The sequence below is a fragment of the Dasypus novemcinctus genome, unplaced genomic scaffold, assembly GCF_030445035.2.
Source record: "Dasypus novemcinctus isolate mDasNov1 unplaced genomic scaffold, mDasNov1.1.hap2 scaffold_119, whole genome shotgun sequence".
Classification (NCBI taxonomy): Eukaryota; Metazoa; Chordata; class Mammalia; order Cingulata; family Dasypodidae; genus Dasypus; species Dasypus novemcinctus.
This window is the reverse complement of record NW_026688148.1, coordinates 1,163,767-1,178,239: the sequence shown is the minus strand read 5'-3', so window position 1 is coordinate 1,178,239 and position 14,473 is coordinate 1,163,767. Positions and strand designations below refer to the sequence as shown.

The 14,473-nt window shown below is 39.6% G+C and overlaps 1 long non-coding RNA gene across 2 annotated transcripts in view; it reads right to left on the bottom strand.

Annotated features, from left to right (window-relative positions):
* The window catches only part of LOC131277498 (uncharacterized), an 81,322-nt gene extending 67,550 nt beyond the window's left edge, over window positions 1-13,772 (bottom strand). Inside the window, exons 1-4 of one of the 2 annotated variants that reach the window (XR_009184659.2) lie at window positions 13,636-13,772; window positions 8,886-8,975; window positions 3,549-3,580; window positions 3,269-3,438 (exon numbers count right to left, since the gene is read on the bottom strand). This is a non-coding gene — a long non-coding RNA (uncharacterized lncRNA). Of the gene's footprint in view, window positions 1-3,268; window positions 3,439-3,548; window positions 3,581-6,248; window positions 6,498-8,885; window positions 8,976-13,635 lie in introns of those variants that run through there. The other variant, XR_009184660.1, reaches the window with a different exon arrangement.
* Window positions 13,773-14,473: the final 701 nt, after the last annotated feature.

Genomic DNA, 14,473 nt, shown 5'->3' with positions numbered 1-14,473 from the left:
GGAAGTACTAGCAAGTTTCTTGCAAATTCCTCCCAACATTTAATAAGTGAACTCTTCTGGGGCTCTTCTGGGGCTGTTATGATATATTGGGCATTTTTCTTAAGGATTTCCTTACATTTGCTTATTTTTAGTCTCATAATACAAACTAATAAGCAGGTCTGGCTAAAATCTTCAAAAGACAGCATGGAAAACTGGACACATAAAGAGTTTACATAATGTTCCCTGTTTTGGGTGGCCTCTGAATGAGATTTGAACACAGTTGACCAGACCTTGGCACCCATGCTTTTGGTCACTGTGCTCTGCTGCCTTCCTATGCTGTGTCATCTATATAAAGTACCCTACATCTGTCTTTTGGGTATCTAAAGTGAACCCCAAACTACAACTTTTTTTGAAGCCCACCTTTGACTCAAGTGGGACACCTGTGTAGACTGTAAATAAGGGATCATAGTGTGAACTGTAAATAAATTAATAATGATTTCCTACATTCATCTGTTGGTAAGATGTCACCTGAGAGTTCTGTTGTGAATGCCTTTCCCAGTTCTTGTCTCAAGCATGAAAAAAGAAAATTTGCTACCCAGTCCAAAAAATCTACTATCTGACAATCCCATTCAGTTGGGAACCTCAAAATCAGCATCTGGCCAAAGAAAAGGGAGTGTCCTCAAACATTCCCTAGAAAGTATTCCACAGACAGTACAGTAGAAATGCAATTATTTTATTGCATCAGTAATGTTGACTGTAGATACTAAGTATTCCATATTGAGAAAAACCTTTAAAAAGGTTAAGCCATGATAGTTTTCTTAATTCACATGTGAAATTTTGCTTTTAGTAATGAGTCAGTAGTGCCACAACCACATAATTAAAAATGTAGTTACAACTAAAGTTGGTTCACATTTACTGGTAGATTGTATTTTAAGTTAATGTTTGGTCAGTCTATTTCTGAACATTAGTAGGAAGAGTTATCTTCTGAAAAAGTGCTGTTAGATTATTAAAAATCTGATATATTTTTAAGAGAAGTTTTAGATTCACATAAAAACTGTGGAGAATACAAACAATTCCCACATATTCCCCTGCCACCCTCCCAGTCTAGAGCCAGCAGTTTCCCCTGTTAATAACTCTCATCACTGTGGTATGAACAATTGAAGGGACAGTATTGATACAGTGTTTTGGAGGCTCACTCTTCCTAATCCTCAGCTTTGTGCATTTTGACAAAGGCATATTGTCATGTACCTACCATGACAGAACATCAGTGGTTGAATTGTGTCCCTCCAAATTACGTTGAGAAAACCTTGGTACCTGTGAGTGTGACCACTTTTGGAAATAAGATGTTTGCAAATGTGATTAAGATGAGGTCTACTGAATCAGGGTGAACTGAATCAGGTCTACTGAATCAGGGTGAACAAGTTATAATACAACTTGTGCACTTACAAGAAGGGAAGAGACAGAGAGGAGAAGACTGTGTGAAGATGGACCAACACTGGAGAAGCAGGCCAGGTGAAGATGAGGAAGAGATTAGAGTCATGCTGCCAGGAGCCAGGACACCTGGAGCCACCAGAAGCTGGAAGAGTCAAGGAATGGTTCCTAGCAAGGATCTTCAGAGAGAGACAGAGTATGGTGCTGTGGACACATTAATGCTGGACTTTTTGTCCTTAGAATTGTGAAGGTTTAAGTTTGTGTTCTCAAACCACCCAGTCTGTGGCAATGTATTATAGAAGTGCTAAGAAACTAAACACATATAGTGCTGGGAAGTAAGGTGCTGCTGTAACAGATACATGTGGAAGGCTCACAGAGGCTTCTAGGCAAAATATAGCCTCTGAGCAGTCATGGGTGAAATTAGCCCAGATATTTCCAGCCTACCTATAGCCATGACTCTGCATTGAAGCTTCAGACTCCAGAAAGCACAAATGGACCTCATCAATGTGCCTGTCTGGATTGCTAAAGATGTGATACAAAAACCTACTGAAATTGTTGTATTCCACAATTTGGGACAGTAGGGTTTTCATACAAAATAGCAGCAAAAATAATGCATTAATAAGAAATTTAAAATGTATGCAGGACTGTATATTGAAATCTGATTGACCTACCCTCCATTTTCTTTAGCCCCTAGGTTCTGTGTCTCAAGTAACAACAGTTAAGTTTTTGCACATCCTTTTGGATTGAGTAATTGAGTATTCATATAAAATTGACACTGTACCACAGTTTTCTAAGGGCTTTACCTATATGTACTCATGGACTTTTTTCCCTTTACTTTTAAGGAAATTTTAGATTACATGAAAGTTAAAGCAAAATTAGGTGGGATTCCCATATACCCCACCTCCACCCCCTCACACTTTACCCATTAAAAACATCTTTCATTAATGTGGGACATTTTTTATAAATCTTGAAGCACTGCTACTAACCATGGTCCATAGTTTCTAAGGTAAGGCCCACTGATGGGTTGCCAATTTCCTGGGGATATCTGCCCTGGCTAGAATGTCCAGATGCCTTTAGAGCCCTCAGGAACACTCCTGCCTGAGGCATTATTTACTGTGGCAGCCACAGAGATCCTCCTGTGACCTGCCTAAAGTTTCCTCTGGAATGACTTCCTGACTCATACTGAAGTATCCTAGCCATAAACACTCATTTGTATTTAATATTCCCTCTCTTGGTCAAGGTCTTTTTACAAATGTATCTCTAGTTGGCAATTGGTAACAATCCCTCAGTGCCAAGGGGGCCCATCCTTGGGAGCAATGTCCCATGCTGGGGAGAAAGCAGACTTCTATGCTGAGTTTGGCTTAGAGAGAGGCCACATTTGAGCAACATACACATTTTCAGAAGGTAACTCTTAGGCAGTATATATCACTAGGCTAAGTTTCAATTTTACAAGAATGAAGTTCATAACTACCAGCATTAATATCAAGGGCCTGGCATATTGGTCTGTCCTCTTTTAGCTAGGTTCTGATGATGTATTGAAGATATTCTTGCCACTGTATTAGAAAATGTAGCAGGGCTCCAAGAATGGGAATTGAAAGTTTTGTTGGTTATTGTATGGGTTCCATCTACTGAGATAACACCCCATGACCATATGGACACATTCATAATCCCTAGAGGCATGCCTGAGGTGCACCCTTTCCCACGCATCTGTCCCTCATTGTCACCCTGCACCAGTAGACCTCCCCTGCCATAGCTGTAACTTTTGTGTAGTTCAAAACCTCCCCATAAAGAAAGTCAAAAGTTGTTTGCATTGTGACTTTCATCACCTTAATATCTGTTATTTTTTATGTATACTTACAATTTCATCTGTATCTTCCCCCAACGTCTTATTTTTTTTCACTTTATCTTCAAAGAAGCTTTAGGTTACAGAAATGTCACATCAAAAATATAGGGAATGAGCAGATGTGGCTTAAATGTTTGAATGCCTGCTCTCCACATGGGAGGTCCCAGTATGATTCCCAGTGCCTCCTAAAAACAAAGACAAACAAAAAGTAAATGAAAAAAGCAAACACACACACACAAAAACAACTCAAAGGAACTGATGTGGCTCAGTGATTGACTACTGGCTTCCCACTTACAAAGTCTGGGTTTCACTCCCTGGTCCTGGTACCTAAAAAAAGAGAGAAGAAAATAGAAGAATATATAGGTGATTCCCATATACTGCACCCCTTCCCATCTCATATTTATTCCTATTAGCAATATCATACATTAGTAGGGTTCATCTGTTACAACTGAAAAAAAAACGGAAGCATTGCTACAAACTATGGTCAATGGTTTATGTTATGGTTTACACTTTGCATCATACTTTTATACGTTTTCACACAATGTACAGTCATCTGTATCCATAATTGCAAAATCAGACAGAACAGTTCCAATGCCCTCAAAATGCCCTATGATCCATCTATTCTTCCCTCCCTCTTCCCTCAGAACCTATGTTAGCCACTAAGTTTCAATTTTCCAAGAATAAGGTTCATAGTCTTATGCATTAATAATGAGGCTTTGACATACTGGTCTGCTTTTATTTGGCACTGCCCATGTACTCTAGAGATTCTTGCCCCTCTCTTTGAGTATATAGCAGGATTCCCAGGATGGAATTTTAATATTTTCTCATTGTTTGTGGGTCTCCATCCACTGATATAACATCTTATGATAAGATGAACACATTCATATTCCTTTGAAGCATCCCCCAGGGGCATCTTTTTCTATATGCCCCCTAGCACCGGTACACTGCACCAGTGACCTACCTGCTGTATTTGCCAAAAGAACATTCCCATGCTTGTAGTCCCAACACAAACCAACAAATCCCAAGTACACTTGTTCCTTCCTCCAAGACTTCCACAATTCCATACAGTCCAAATTAAATACCTCCACCATGCTCACCCTTCCATTCCAGTTCCATCAACCCACTCATATCCCTGCATCACCATCACCCCATCCACTGCCAAACCCCCCTTTCTGCCTTATCATAGGCTCTGCCCATATTGAGCTTGGTTCACCACACTCAACTCCCTTTCTGTCTCCTTTAATCTATCTTCCAGACTCTCTGTGAGTCTCCTAAATAAACTTAGGTCATATCAGTGAGGTCAAGAAGTATTTGCCTTTAGTGACTGGCTTACTTCACTCAACATAAGGTCAAGATTCATCTATGTTGTCACATATATCAACACACCATTCCTTCCTACAGCTGAGTAATATTCCATTGTATGTATAAACCATATTTGCTTATCCATTCATTTGTTGCTGGTCACAATTCTTTTGCATATATACCCAGTGGTGGGATTGCACAATCATATGGCAATTCTATAATAACCCTTTTGAGCACTGCCAAATCATCCTCCAAAATGGCTGCACCATTCCACATTCCCAGCAGCAGTTGAAGAGGGTTAGTCTTTAAGGAAATGGAGATTCCATTTTTAATAAGTAGGGTGGCTAATATTTTAGAAAGAAACAAAACTAGAAAATAACAAATAGAGATGTGGATATGAGTAAACTGGAATCCCCATATATTGGTGATAGGAATCTAAAATAAAGCAGCCAATTCAGGAAATAGTTTGACATTCCCTCAAAAAGCTAAATCTAGAACTACTATATGACAGCTACCTATTAGGTTTATATATTAAAGAATTAAAAACAGAGGCTGAAAGAGGTACTCGAAACCAGTATTTATTGCAGCATTATTTGCAATACCCAAAAGCTGGAAACCACCTAAGTGTGCTCATATAGAGGAATGAGTTTTTTTAAAAGTGGCATATCCATACAATGGAATATAATTGAGCCATAAAAAGTATTGAAGTTCTGATACATACTACTATATGCATAACCCTTAAAAACGTACTGAATAAGGCAGACATAAAAGTAAAACAGTTGGTGACTGCAATTATTTGAAAGCTAAGAAAAAGTAAATTCACAGAAACAGATAGGAGATTAGAGTTTATTACCAGGGACTAGCAGAAAGTAGAATGGGCTTAATAGCTAATAATTACAGAGTTTCTGTTTCAGGTAATGAGAAAGTTTTGGAATTGAATGTTTGGTGACAGTTACAAAACACTGTAAATGTAATTGATTCAAGTAAATTGTACATGCTGTAAAAATGGGTAAACTGGCAAATTTTCTATTACATAGCTATCTCATTAAAAATTTTTTAAAAATCCTCTAGAATGGATGGGATATTAAAAGTCAACAAGGCTGTGAGGCTGAAGCAGTATTTCTTGAAATCAGTGTGATACTATTTCCTTGGACTTCAGAATAGGTTGGATATATATCATCATACTGTATAGTTTAGTACCACTTATACATGAACTATTTCACACTGACTTAGATTGTCTTCAGCTACAAAGCCAAGGATTCTGATTATATTCCACTCTTTCCTTTGTCTCTCTTTCCTACATGAAGGGTTTCTGGGTAGCTCCACCATCCTTGTTTGCACACTGTAGCCTCTTGTCTGGGCAAAGCAAAGTGCCCTGAGTAATGCAGGAGCTGCACCCCAGTGTACTGATCATTACTCTGTGTCCCCCTAGCTCCCATGGAAGATCTAGTAGAGGAGCCTTCTAGTGACAGGGTGGTTGAGGAGGTCCCATCTAATGTTGAGGTGAAGTCATCTGTTTTTGTCTAAGATAGAAATGTTCCTTTCTCAGATTTGTCCTTTTTTAAATTTGAGTACAGCACTTATTATATGATGGTATGAATTATAAATATTTTTAAAGATTAGACTACAGCATAATTATATTTTTTCTTCTCCTCCCCCAGCCCCACCCCCACCTCCATCCTACTGTTCTTACTGTCTGTGCCCATTCACTGTATGACCTTCTGCATTTTTGTCTTGTCTTCTCATCTTTCTCCTCTAGGATTCACTAGGACTCAGTCCTGGGGACCTCTGATGTGGAGAGAGGTACCCTTTCACATGTGCCACATCAGTTCCTGGTCTCTGCTGCCCTTCACTTTGACTTTCCCCTTTGTTTCTCTTTAGTTGCATCATCATCTTACTGTGTGACTCACCTAAGCAGGCACTGGCTCACCACAGAGGCACTCAGCTCACCATGTGAGCACTAGCTCACTGCATACGTACTCACACAGGCACTTGGCTTAACACATGGGCACTTGGCTTACTGTGTGGGCACTGGATCCCTTTACAGGCACTGGCTCAGCACATGGGCATTCACATGGACAATTGGCTCAGCACATGGGCACACAGCTCACCATGAGGGCACTTGGCTCACTAGGTAGGCACTGGCTCACCATACAGGCTCACTTTCTCTTTTTTACCAGGAGGCCCCAGTGATCAAACCCAGGTTCTCCTATATGGTAGGTGGAAGCCTTATCACTTGAACCACATCTGCTTCCCTGAACTACAGATATTAACTATCTGATCCAGTGGGGGTGGATTCCAGGGGCCTGTGGGAAGAAGTGGGGGCAGGGAATGAGAAGAATGTAGGCAAAACAGGATTCTGATCAAGCCTCGTTTATTGGGGGTAGAACATGGGAATATATACTGAGGGAAGGGAACGTGTCCATGGGTGATAGGTTGGTCTTGTGGGTGGCAGGCACCCAAGGAGGGAATTGGCTGAAAATTTGTGCCAGGTCTGCAGAATTTCACGCCTTGTGCATGCGTGCTGCTGTGGTTACCAGAGTTGTGGTGGGAAGGGGAGAACAAAGAAACAAGGAGGAAGAAGAAGAAGGAAATGGCGGGGCAGGGCTAAGGTAGTTGTGAAATCCGCCCATGTTGTTGGAGGCTGTAGATTTCACAGTGGGTGGCTCCCCACAGGTCCCCCTTCTCTGTTTAATATGTTAGGAACTGAAGTGAAGAACAGCTGGTGATGGCTCATGTTAGGGCAGGGCTTATGCTCAGTGGTGATGTGTGGCTGCAAGGTGCTCCTGTACTGAGGGGGCTGTGCCTGTCTTAGGTTGGGGCTGCACCTGTTAAGTGATCAGTCTTACCTGTCATTGGGAATCATGGCAGCAAAAGGCCACATCTGTCTTAGGTTGACTCATGGGTCAGCCCAGTTGCCCGTCGTTGGCTAACCAGACCAGCGCCTCAGCGATAAATGACTTGCAAATATAACAAGCTATAACAGGGAGCTCTACACCATGCATGACGTACATGATGTGCTGAGATTAGTGGGTGAGGCCACACCACCCTGGTCTTGTTTGGCTAGGGCACCTGCTGCTCATCTGAACCACTAAACTCCTCACTGAAGCTGTTTTCCTTACTGAAGCTGTTCAGCAATATTAATTAAACAAAGAAGGGTTAGCTGCAATAGGGGCAGTTGTGACCGTGGGCAGGGAGGACAGGCAAGGAAATGCCATTAGGGTACAGGTTGGTGATGAGGCAACATAAGAGATTTGCATTTTCAAAGGTTGGTTGTTTGTTCTTTGGTCCAGATAGGCTGGTATTGATGAACAGCATCAAGATACATCACATGGGCAGAAATTTGCTTCATCCTTTCTTGGAGAAATTTAAGGAGACAAGGTGCAAATGCACAGATTAAAAGGAGAGTGATTAGGGGGCTGAGGAGGGGACCTAGTCACATTATGAAGGGGGAGGTGAGCCAGGCAGATAAGGAGAGGTTGATTGGGGGGGCAGTATTCCTTCCCCCAATTCTCACAATTTCTTAACATTTTGCTCAACAATACCAGATTCATTTATATAGTAGCAGCATTCCTCCTGGAGGAAAAGGCAGGTTCCCCCTTTTTTCAGCTGTAAGTTAAGGGCCCTGCAGTTTTGAAGGACTACTTGGGCGAGGGATGTTAGTTGCCACTGCAGAGAGTCAAGAGACTGTGCACTGGATTCTAGGCTAATTTGTCATTCTTGTTTAAAGTATTGCAAGCTGATGAGGCCATGACCAAGAGCACCACCTGCCGTGGCAGCTGCAGTGACTGAACCTGTGAGGCTAATTTTTTACCAATATAGGGAGGAAGGCGGCTCTCTTTGACACAGATGCAGATAGTAAAATTTTTAGTTTGCCTTCTCCATAGTATGTTAGTTGCGGGGTAATGGCTACTAGGATGCAAGGCCTCATTTTTATAGAATAGAGCATTTCTGGGTTATAGTTAATTTTCCAACAATCATAAGTAGGATTCTTGGTTATGATTAAATTGTAAGAGGGAAACAAAGTCACAATAAACTGAGTATTACTATTTTTGAAGATAATTATGGCCTGATTTTTAACCTACATACAGGAAGGATGGTTACTAATGCATAAGGGTTGATAATCAAATGGTAATATGAGATTATCGATTCTTTGTCTTTCTTTATAGAGTTTAATTGGCAATCGATTATCAATTGGTTTAGGGAATATATGGGTTTTATTCAGATATATATGAAAGAATGTATTTTTCCAGGTTAACACTCTAAGTAATGGGGGTTTAGGTATAAAGGCCTAATAAGTGTAATTACTGGCAGCTTCCTTATTACTTACGATCACCATCATCAGAAGTTGTAGAAGACTCCATCTCTCCATTCTGGGGTTTAATCCTTTTCAGAGATAACTAAATTTGTTCTCCATTTTCTGAAATGATAAGAGCATAGCCTCACCCCCTTACTTTAATCCTGCTTTTTTCCATTCATTGCTTAAAATATCTTTCTAGAATATTGGTTGATCTTCATTTCCTGTGTCTACTGTAGATGTTTGACATTTTCCAGAGTGACATTCCACAGGTGTTAATGAATTATAAACATTAAGAAAATGTAAAGTAAATAAAGCTTTTGCTAATTAATCTTTTGGTGTCATAATAACATTATTTCCCCCTTTTTGTTTTAAAAGCATAGTTTTTAGGGTATGATGGTTGCATTCAACTATGGCTTGACCTGTAGGATTATAAGGAATATTAGCAACATATTGAGTACCATATTTTAAAAGGAAAGATTCAAAGGATTTACTAATGTAAGGTGTATTATTAATTTTTAGAGGGCATCCCATTACAGCAAAAGCAGACTATAGATGTGAATGAACATGATGCAACTGTTCCTTACTTTGAGCAGCAGTGTACATAAAATGAGAATAAGTGTCAATATAAACATGAACATATTGTAGTTTACTAAAGGATGGTATGTGAGTAACACCCATCTGCCATAATTGATTAGTAGTCAGGCCTCTGGGATTAGTTCCAGCCTCAAAAGGCACCACTGTTAGTGGTCCACAAGTAGGACAAGCGTGAATAATTTTTGTGCCTGTAGTTTTGTTAACTTTTGATATTTATTTCACACACCTTTAGCATTAATGTGAGTTAGAGCATGAGCACCTTGTAAACACCCTACTAATAAATCAGCTCGAGCATTATTTGCTGTCATAGGACTAGGCAAAGAGGTATGAGAGCGTATGTGAGTAATGTAAATAGGATGCTGTTTTAACCTGATGAGATGTTGCAAGTCAGTGAAAAGTTGAGATAACTTATTAGTAGCAAAGATATGAGCTGTTTCAATATACTAAATAGTAAGGCATACATATTCAGAATTAGAGACAACATTCAAAGGTTCCTTAAATATTGTTAACACCTTAATGATGGCAGCAAGTTCAGTATGCTGAGCAGACATGAATGGAGTCTGCCAAGCCTGTTCTTTTCAAGAAGTAATGTATGCTGCTTTTTTATTACTATTACAATCAGTAAATACTGTACAAGATGCTTAGGCCATGCACATAGTCCTGAAAAGCACTGCAAAAGTTCATTGTTAGGTTTTTTTATAGATAGAGGAATGCAGCTGGCTTGATTTGTGTAAGAAGACACTAAAGAAAGTCTTAGCAAGTTTTAAAACAAAGTGATAGCTGTGCTGGACTTTAACTTTTTGCAACAAACTAGCAGTGTTTGGGATTGCTGCATACTAGTGTTGTTACTTTAATCTATGATAAGAGGTTGTTTCTGTGACACATACTCTTTTATTATAATTAAAACCATGAATAACCACACTGTACTTCTCTTTAATATTATGCTGAAATATTGGTAACTTTATACACTTTTAAGCATTTGTAGAAACCTTTTGTTCATATGACTTTAATTAATAGAGGGTTTAAGGGAAGAAAAAACTTGTTAATTTTATAACACTGTAAAACACCTTTTATTTACTTATAACATATTAAAAGAACTTAATTATTACTTTAATTTTTCTTTCAAGGTAAAAGAACAAATCTCTTATAATTAGTTTGGAATAAAAGGCTACTGTTCAGGATTAGGTTTTGAGAAAGCAGTTTTGAACATTATGTTCCTTTAAAAGAGATAAAACTTTCCTTTCTTGGAACACCGAGGAAATGATAAGCAGAAGAAGCACAAGAAGCTATTTTGATAAGACAGACTTTCTTTGTATACTGATTATTGAGGATAAGAACTTTTACCAAAACAGATTAATGATGAGAGGCCTTGAGAAAGAATAAAAATTTTCAACTTTGCATCAGCATACTACTTGATACTAAAGCCTTTAAAATTTTATAGATAGACCCATCAAATCTTATTCAACTTTAACTATAAAATTTCCTTTTTCACGAACCTTCTGCACTTTTAGTGGTCACTCAGGTTTTGTTCCATATTTTACCCTTTCTTAATAACCAATCATTTTATCTTAGGACAAAATTATCCCATTTCCTTAATAATAAAAATACATTCCATATAGCCTACATACAAAGTTATCAAGCAAACTTTTTATAACATAATACCATGAACACTAAATGAGCTTGTTAAAATAATGAACTTTTCTTTACTTTAAATACTTAGTAGCATGCAATATCAGAAACAGTTTCCTAAAAGCAAGTTGTCAAGGGAGGCTGGCTGCAGCCAAGCTTCCCTGTTATAAAATTACTTTTTATTATTATTATTATTATTATTATTATTAATTCAGGTTTGTTTAATAATGACCTTTTGGAAATAGCCACTTAAACACTTTAATTTAAATAATGCTTTATAAGAACTTTTGTAATTATTTATAACCATATAGACTATAATTATATCATTTTTAGACAAATTTTATCTTTACAGAACACATTCCCTTACTTAAAGTTATCACAATACCTTCTACAACTTGCCACATGCAAATTAAGTTTCAAGAGTTTATGAAAAATTAGCCATCCTACTTTAGGACAAAACACACCCCGTTGCAAAACCCATTAAATTTCTGCTAGCATGGCCACAAACACCCAACTCTTTAACATTCATTCAAGTTTCGCATCCCCCACACCACCCTGCAAAGAAAAACAAGCCATTCATTTCAATCTAGGCAAGAACCATCCCCTATGAAAAGGCATAGTAATTTTGTTAATCAAGATTTACAATTTTTATCATTGTAGATATCTTATTAACATTTAAACTTATGTATTAATATAATTAACTTAACTATTAATATAAGTGCTTATTTAATTTTTGGCCATTTGAATAGAGCTCTTTTAAAAATTTCTACTAATTTATATTTACCATCCGGAGGTATCACAATATACACTGACATTGAATGAACAGACAGACAAACACAAAAGAGTTACAACACATTAACAGAAACATACAATTTATTTACAATCGACTCATAATTCTTACTTTATTGGTATAGCTGCTTTTAAATCCTCTGTTATATATCACATCTTAGATTGTACCTTTTAAGATTTCTTCTGGAATTCATGTCACCTGTAATATGCAAGCTTGTGCTTGGAAACATTATTAGTTATCAGCAATCAGTTAAAATAACTTGAGCAGCATAAATATAGTTAAGTTTTTATTTTGCAGTTTAGACAGACCATTAACACACATTTTTGGATTATTACTGTAAGACTATACTGAGACTTGAAGTTCTGGAGAAAACTATTGATTTAAAACTGAAAATTCCTTTTAGACCTTGATAAAAACTTGGTACTAATTTTATTATCTTGGTTAAGTAAGCCCAATCAGAATTAGCATTGAAACAAAACAAAATACAAATGTTGCCACATTTTTCTCTCTTTCCAGTGGCTTAACTATATTAGCCCTCACTAGCCCAGAGCTACATTGTCATATAGACAGCAGGGAGTTTGAAGAGTTGTGAAAGGGAATGGCATTTGCTGGAGCAAAGTTGATTGCCTCATAAGCTTGTTTGGGTTTTGGGGCCTGTAGCTGGCCTCACGTTCCGTTTCCCTGATGGGGAGGGAGAGGTTGACACTGCATGTTGGTTTGGGACCAACAGCCACTAGCCCAGTGCTGGCTGTGGCAGCAATGAGGACAGACTTTAGGGGCACTACTAGGCTTTTTGTTAATACCGGGGGTGGGACAATCTTGGGTGAAATGGCCGGGATCACCACACTTAGAACAAGTTCTTATTTGCTGTGGCTGTAAAACCTCTTTTAAAGCGGTGGCCATAGCAAGGCCTTGTTGGTAGGTGGGGCCAATTTCAGAACAAAGCCTGATGTAACCAGACAAGTCCTCCTTCTTTCTATAAGGTCTAACTGCGGCCTGACAAGCCGCATTCACATTTTCAAAGGCAATTTGCTCTACATAGTCTGTTTCTGTATTGGTATCACCAAACAGTCTTTCTGCAGCCATGCACAATCTGCCTACAAAATCTGAAAAGGGTTTCTCTGGCCCCTGCTTAATATTAGTGAGGGAGGAGGCAGGGCATTCTTTTGTGAGCAACCTTTTGCAGGCCCTAAGGGCTGCAGTTTGAATTTGGGTGAATAGGCCAGGGTTATAATTCATATGCTGTACAGTGCCTTCATAATCTCCCGAGCCTGTTACAGAGCAGTGGGCCCATAGGTGGAGGCGGCAGTTTTAAGCTCTTTTAAAGATTTAAAGGGGAAAGTGGAATGCACACGAACTATCTTCACCTCACCATCTGCCTCATTATCTGCCTCATTGTTTTGCCCCTCAGTTTGCCTTTTGGTGACCCGGATATGCAAAAAAAGGGGGGGGTTTCACTGCAGGGGATGCATGCCTGGGTGGCCTTTCTAAGCAGGTGCAGGTGGGTGGGAAGTTGATAAAAGGATTGTGGTTTACTGCCTTTCTGCATTTATGGTGTTGTAATCCTTTTAGCTGCTGTAGCTCCTTTATGAGTTGTAAATGCTCCCTTCCTGTGGAAACCAGGGATAAACTTCTTTTAGGAACGCAAAGAATTTAGAGAGTTCTTTAACATTAACCTTTACTCCTCTCATCCTAAGTGGGGCCTGCAGGCCAGACAGGAAAAGGGAACGATTATTAGAGGATGCCTGCCCCATCCTCGCAGATCACCGAGCCTTCAGAAGATAGGCAGTCTTCTGAAGGTCTCTTCCGCCCAAGCTGATAGCTCAGGTCTTCTGCCCAAGCCGATGGCTTAGGTCTTCCACCCAAGCTGATTGCTCAGGTCTTCTGCCCAAGCTGATGGCTTAGGTCTTCTGTCCAAGCTGATTGCTCAGGTCTTCCACCCAAGAATTCTCAGGTCTTCCGAGTTCGCGTAGATCACCTGGCCAGGTTTTCCGTTGTGTCGGCGTATCAAGAGTACTTCATTCCTGGCCCCACCCACGTTGGGCGCCTCTTGTTCAATCTGGCGGGGGTGGATTCCAGGGGCCTGTGGGAAGAAGTGGGGGCAGGGAATGAGAAGAATGTAGGCAAAACAGGATTCTGATCAAGCCTCATTTATTGGGGGTAGAACATGGGAATATATACTGAGGGAAGGGAACGTGTCCATGGGTGATAGGCTGGTCTTGTGGGTGGCAGGTGTCCAAGGAGGGAATTGGCTGAAAGTTCATGCTGGGTCTGCAGAATTACATGCCTTGCGCATGCATGCTGCTGTGGTTACCAGAGTTGTGGCGGGAAGGGGAGAACAAAGAAACAAGGAGGAAGAAGAAGAAGGAAATGGCGGGGCAGGGCTGAGGTAGTTGTGAAATCCGCCCATGTTGTTGGAGGCTGTAAATAGATTTCACAGCGGGTGGCTCCCCACAATTAACCACTCTTTGGGGGAAGGATAGTTGGGAGATGCCTACCAAAAGATCTCAGACGATGGAAGTGTTAAAATGGCAGTGTTGTTTCATAAACCATATGGTAGTGGATTTATGCTTGAGCACCATTATTCCTTATCAGATTAGGACTT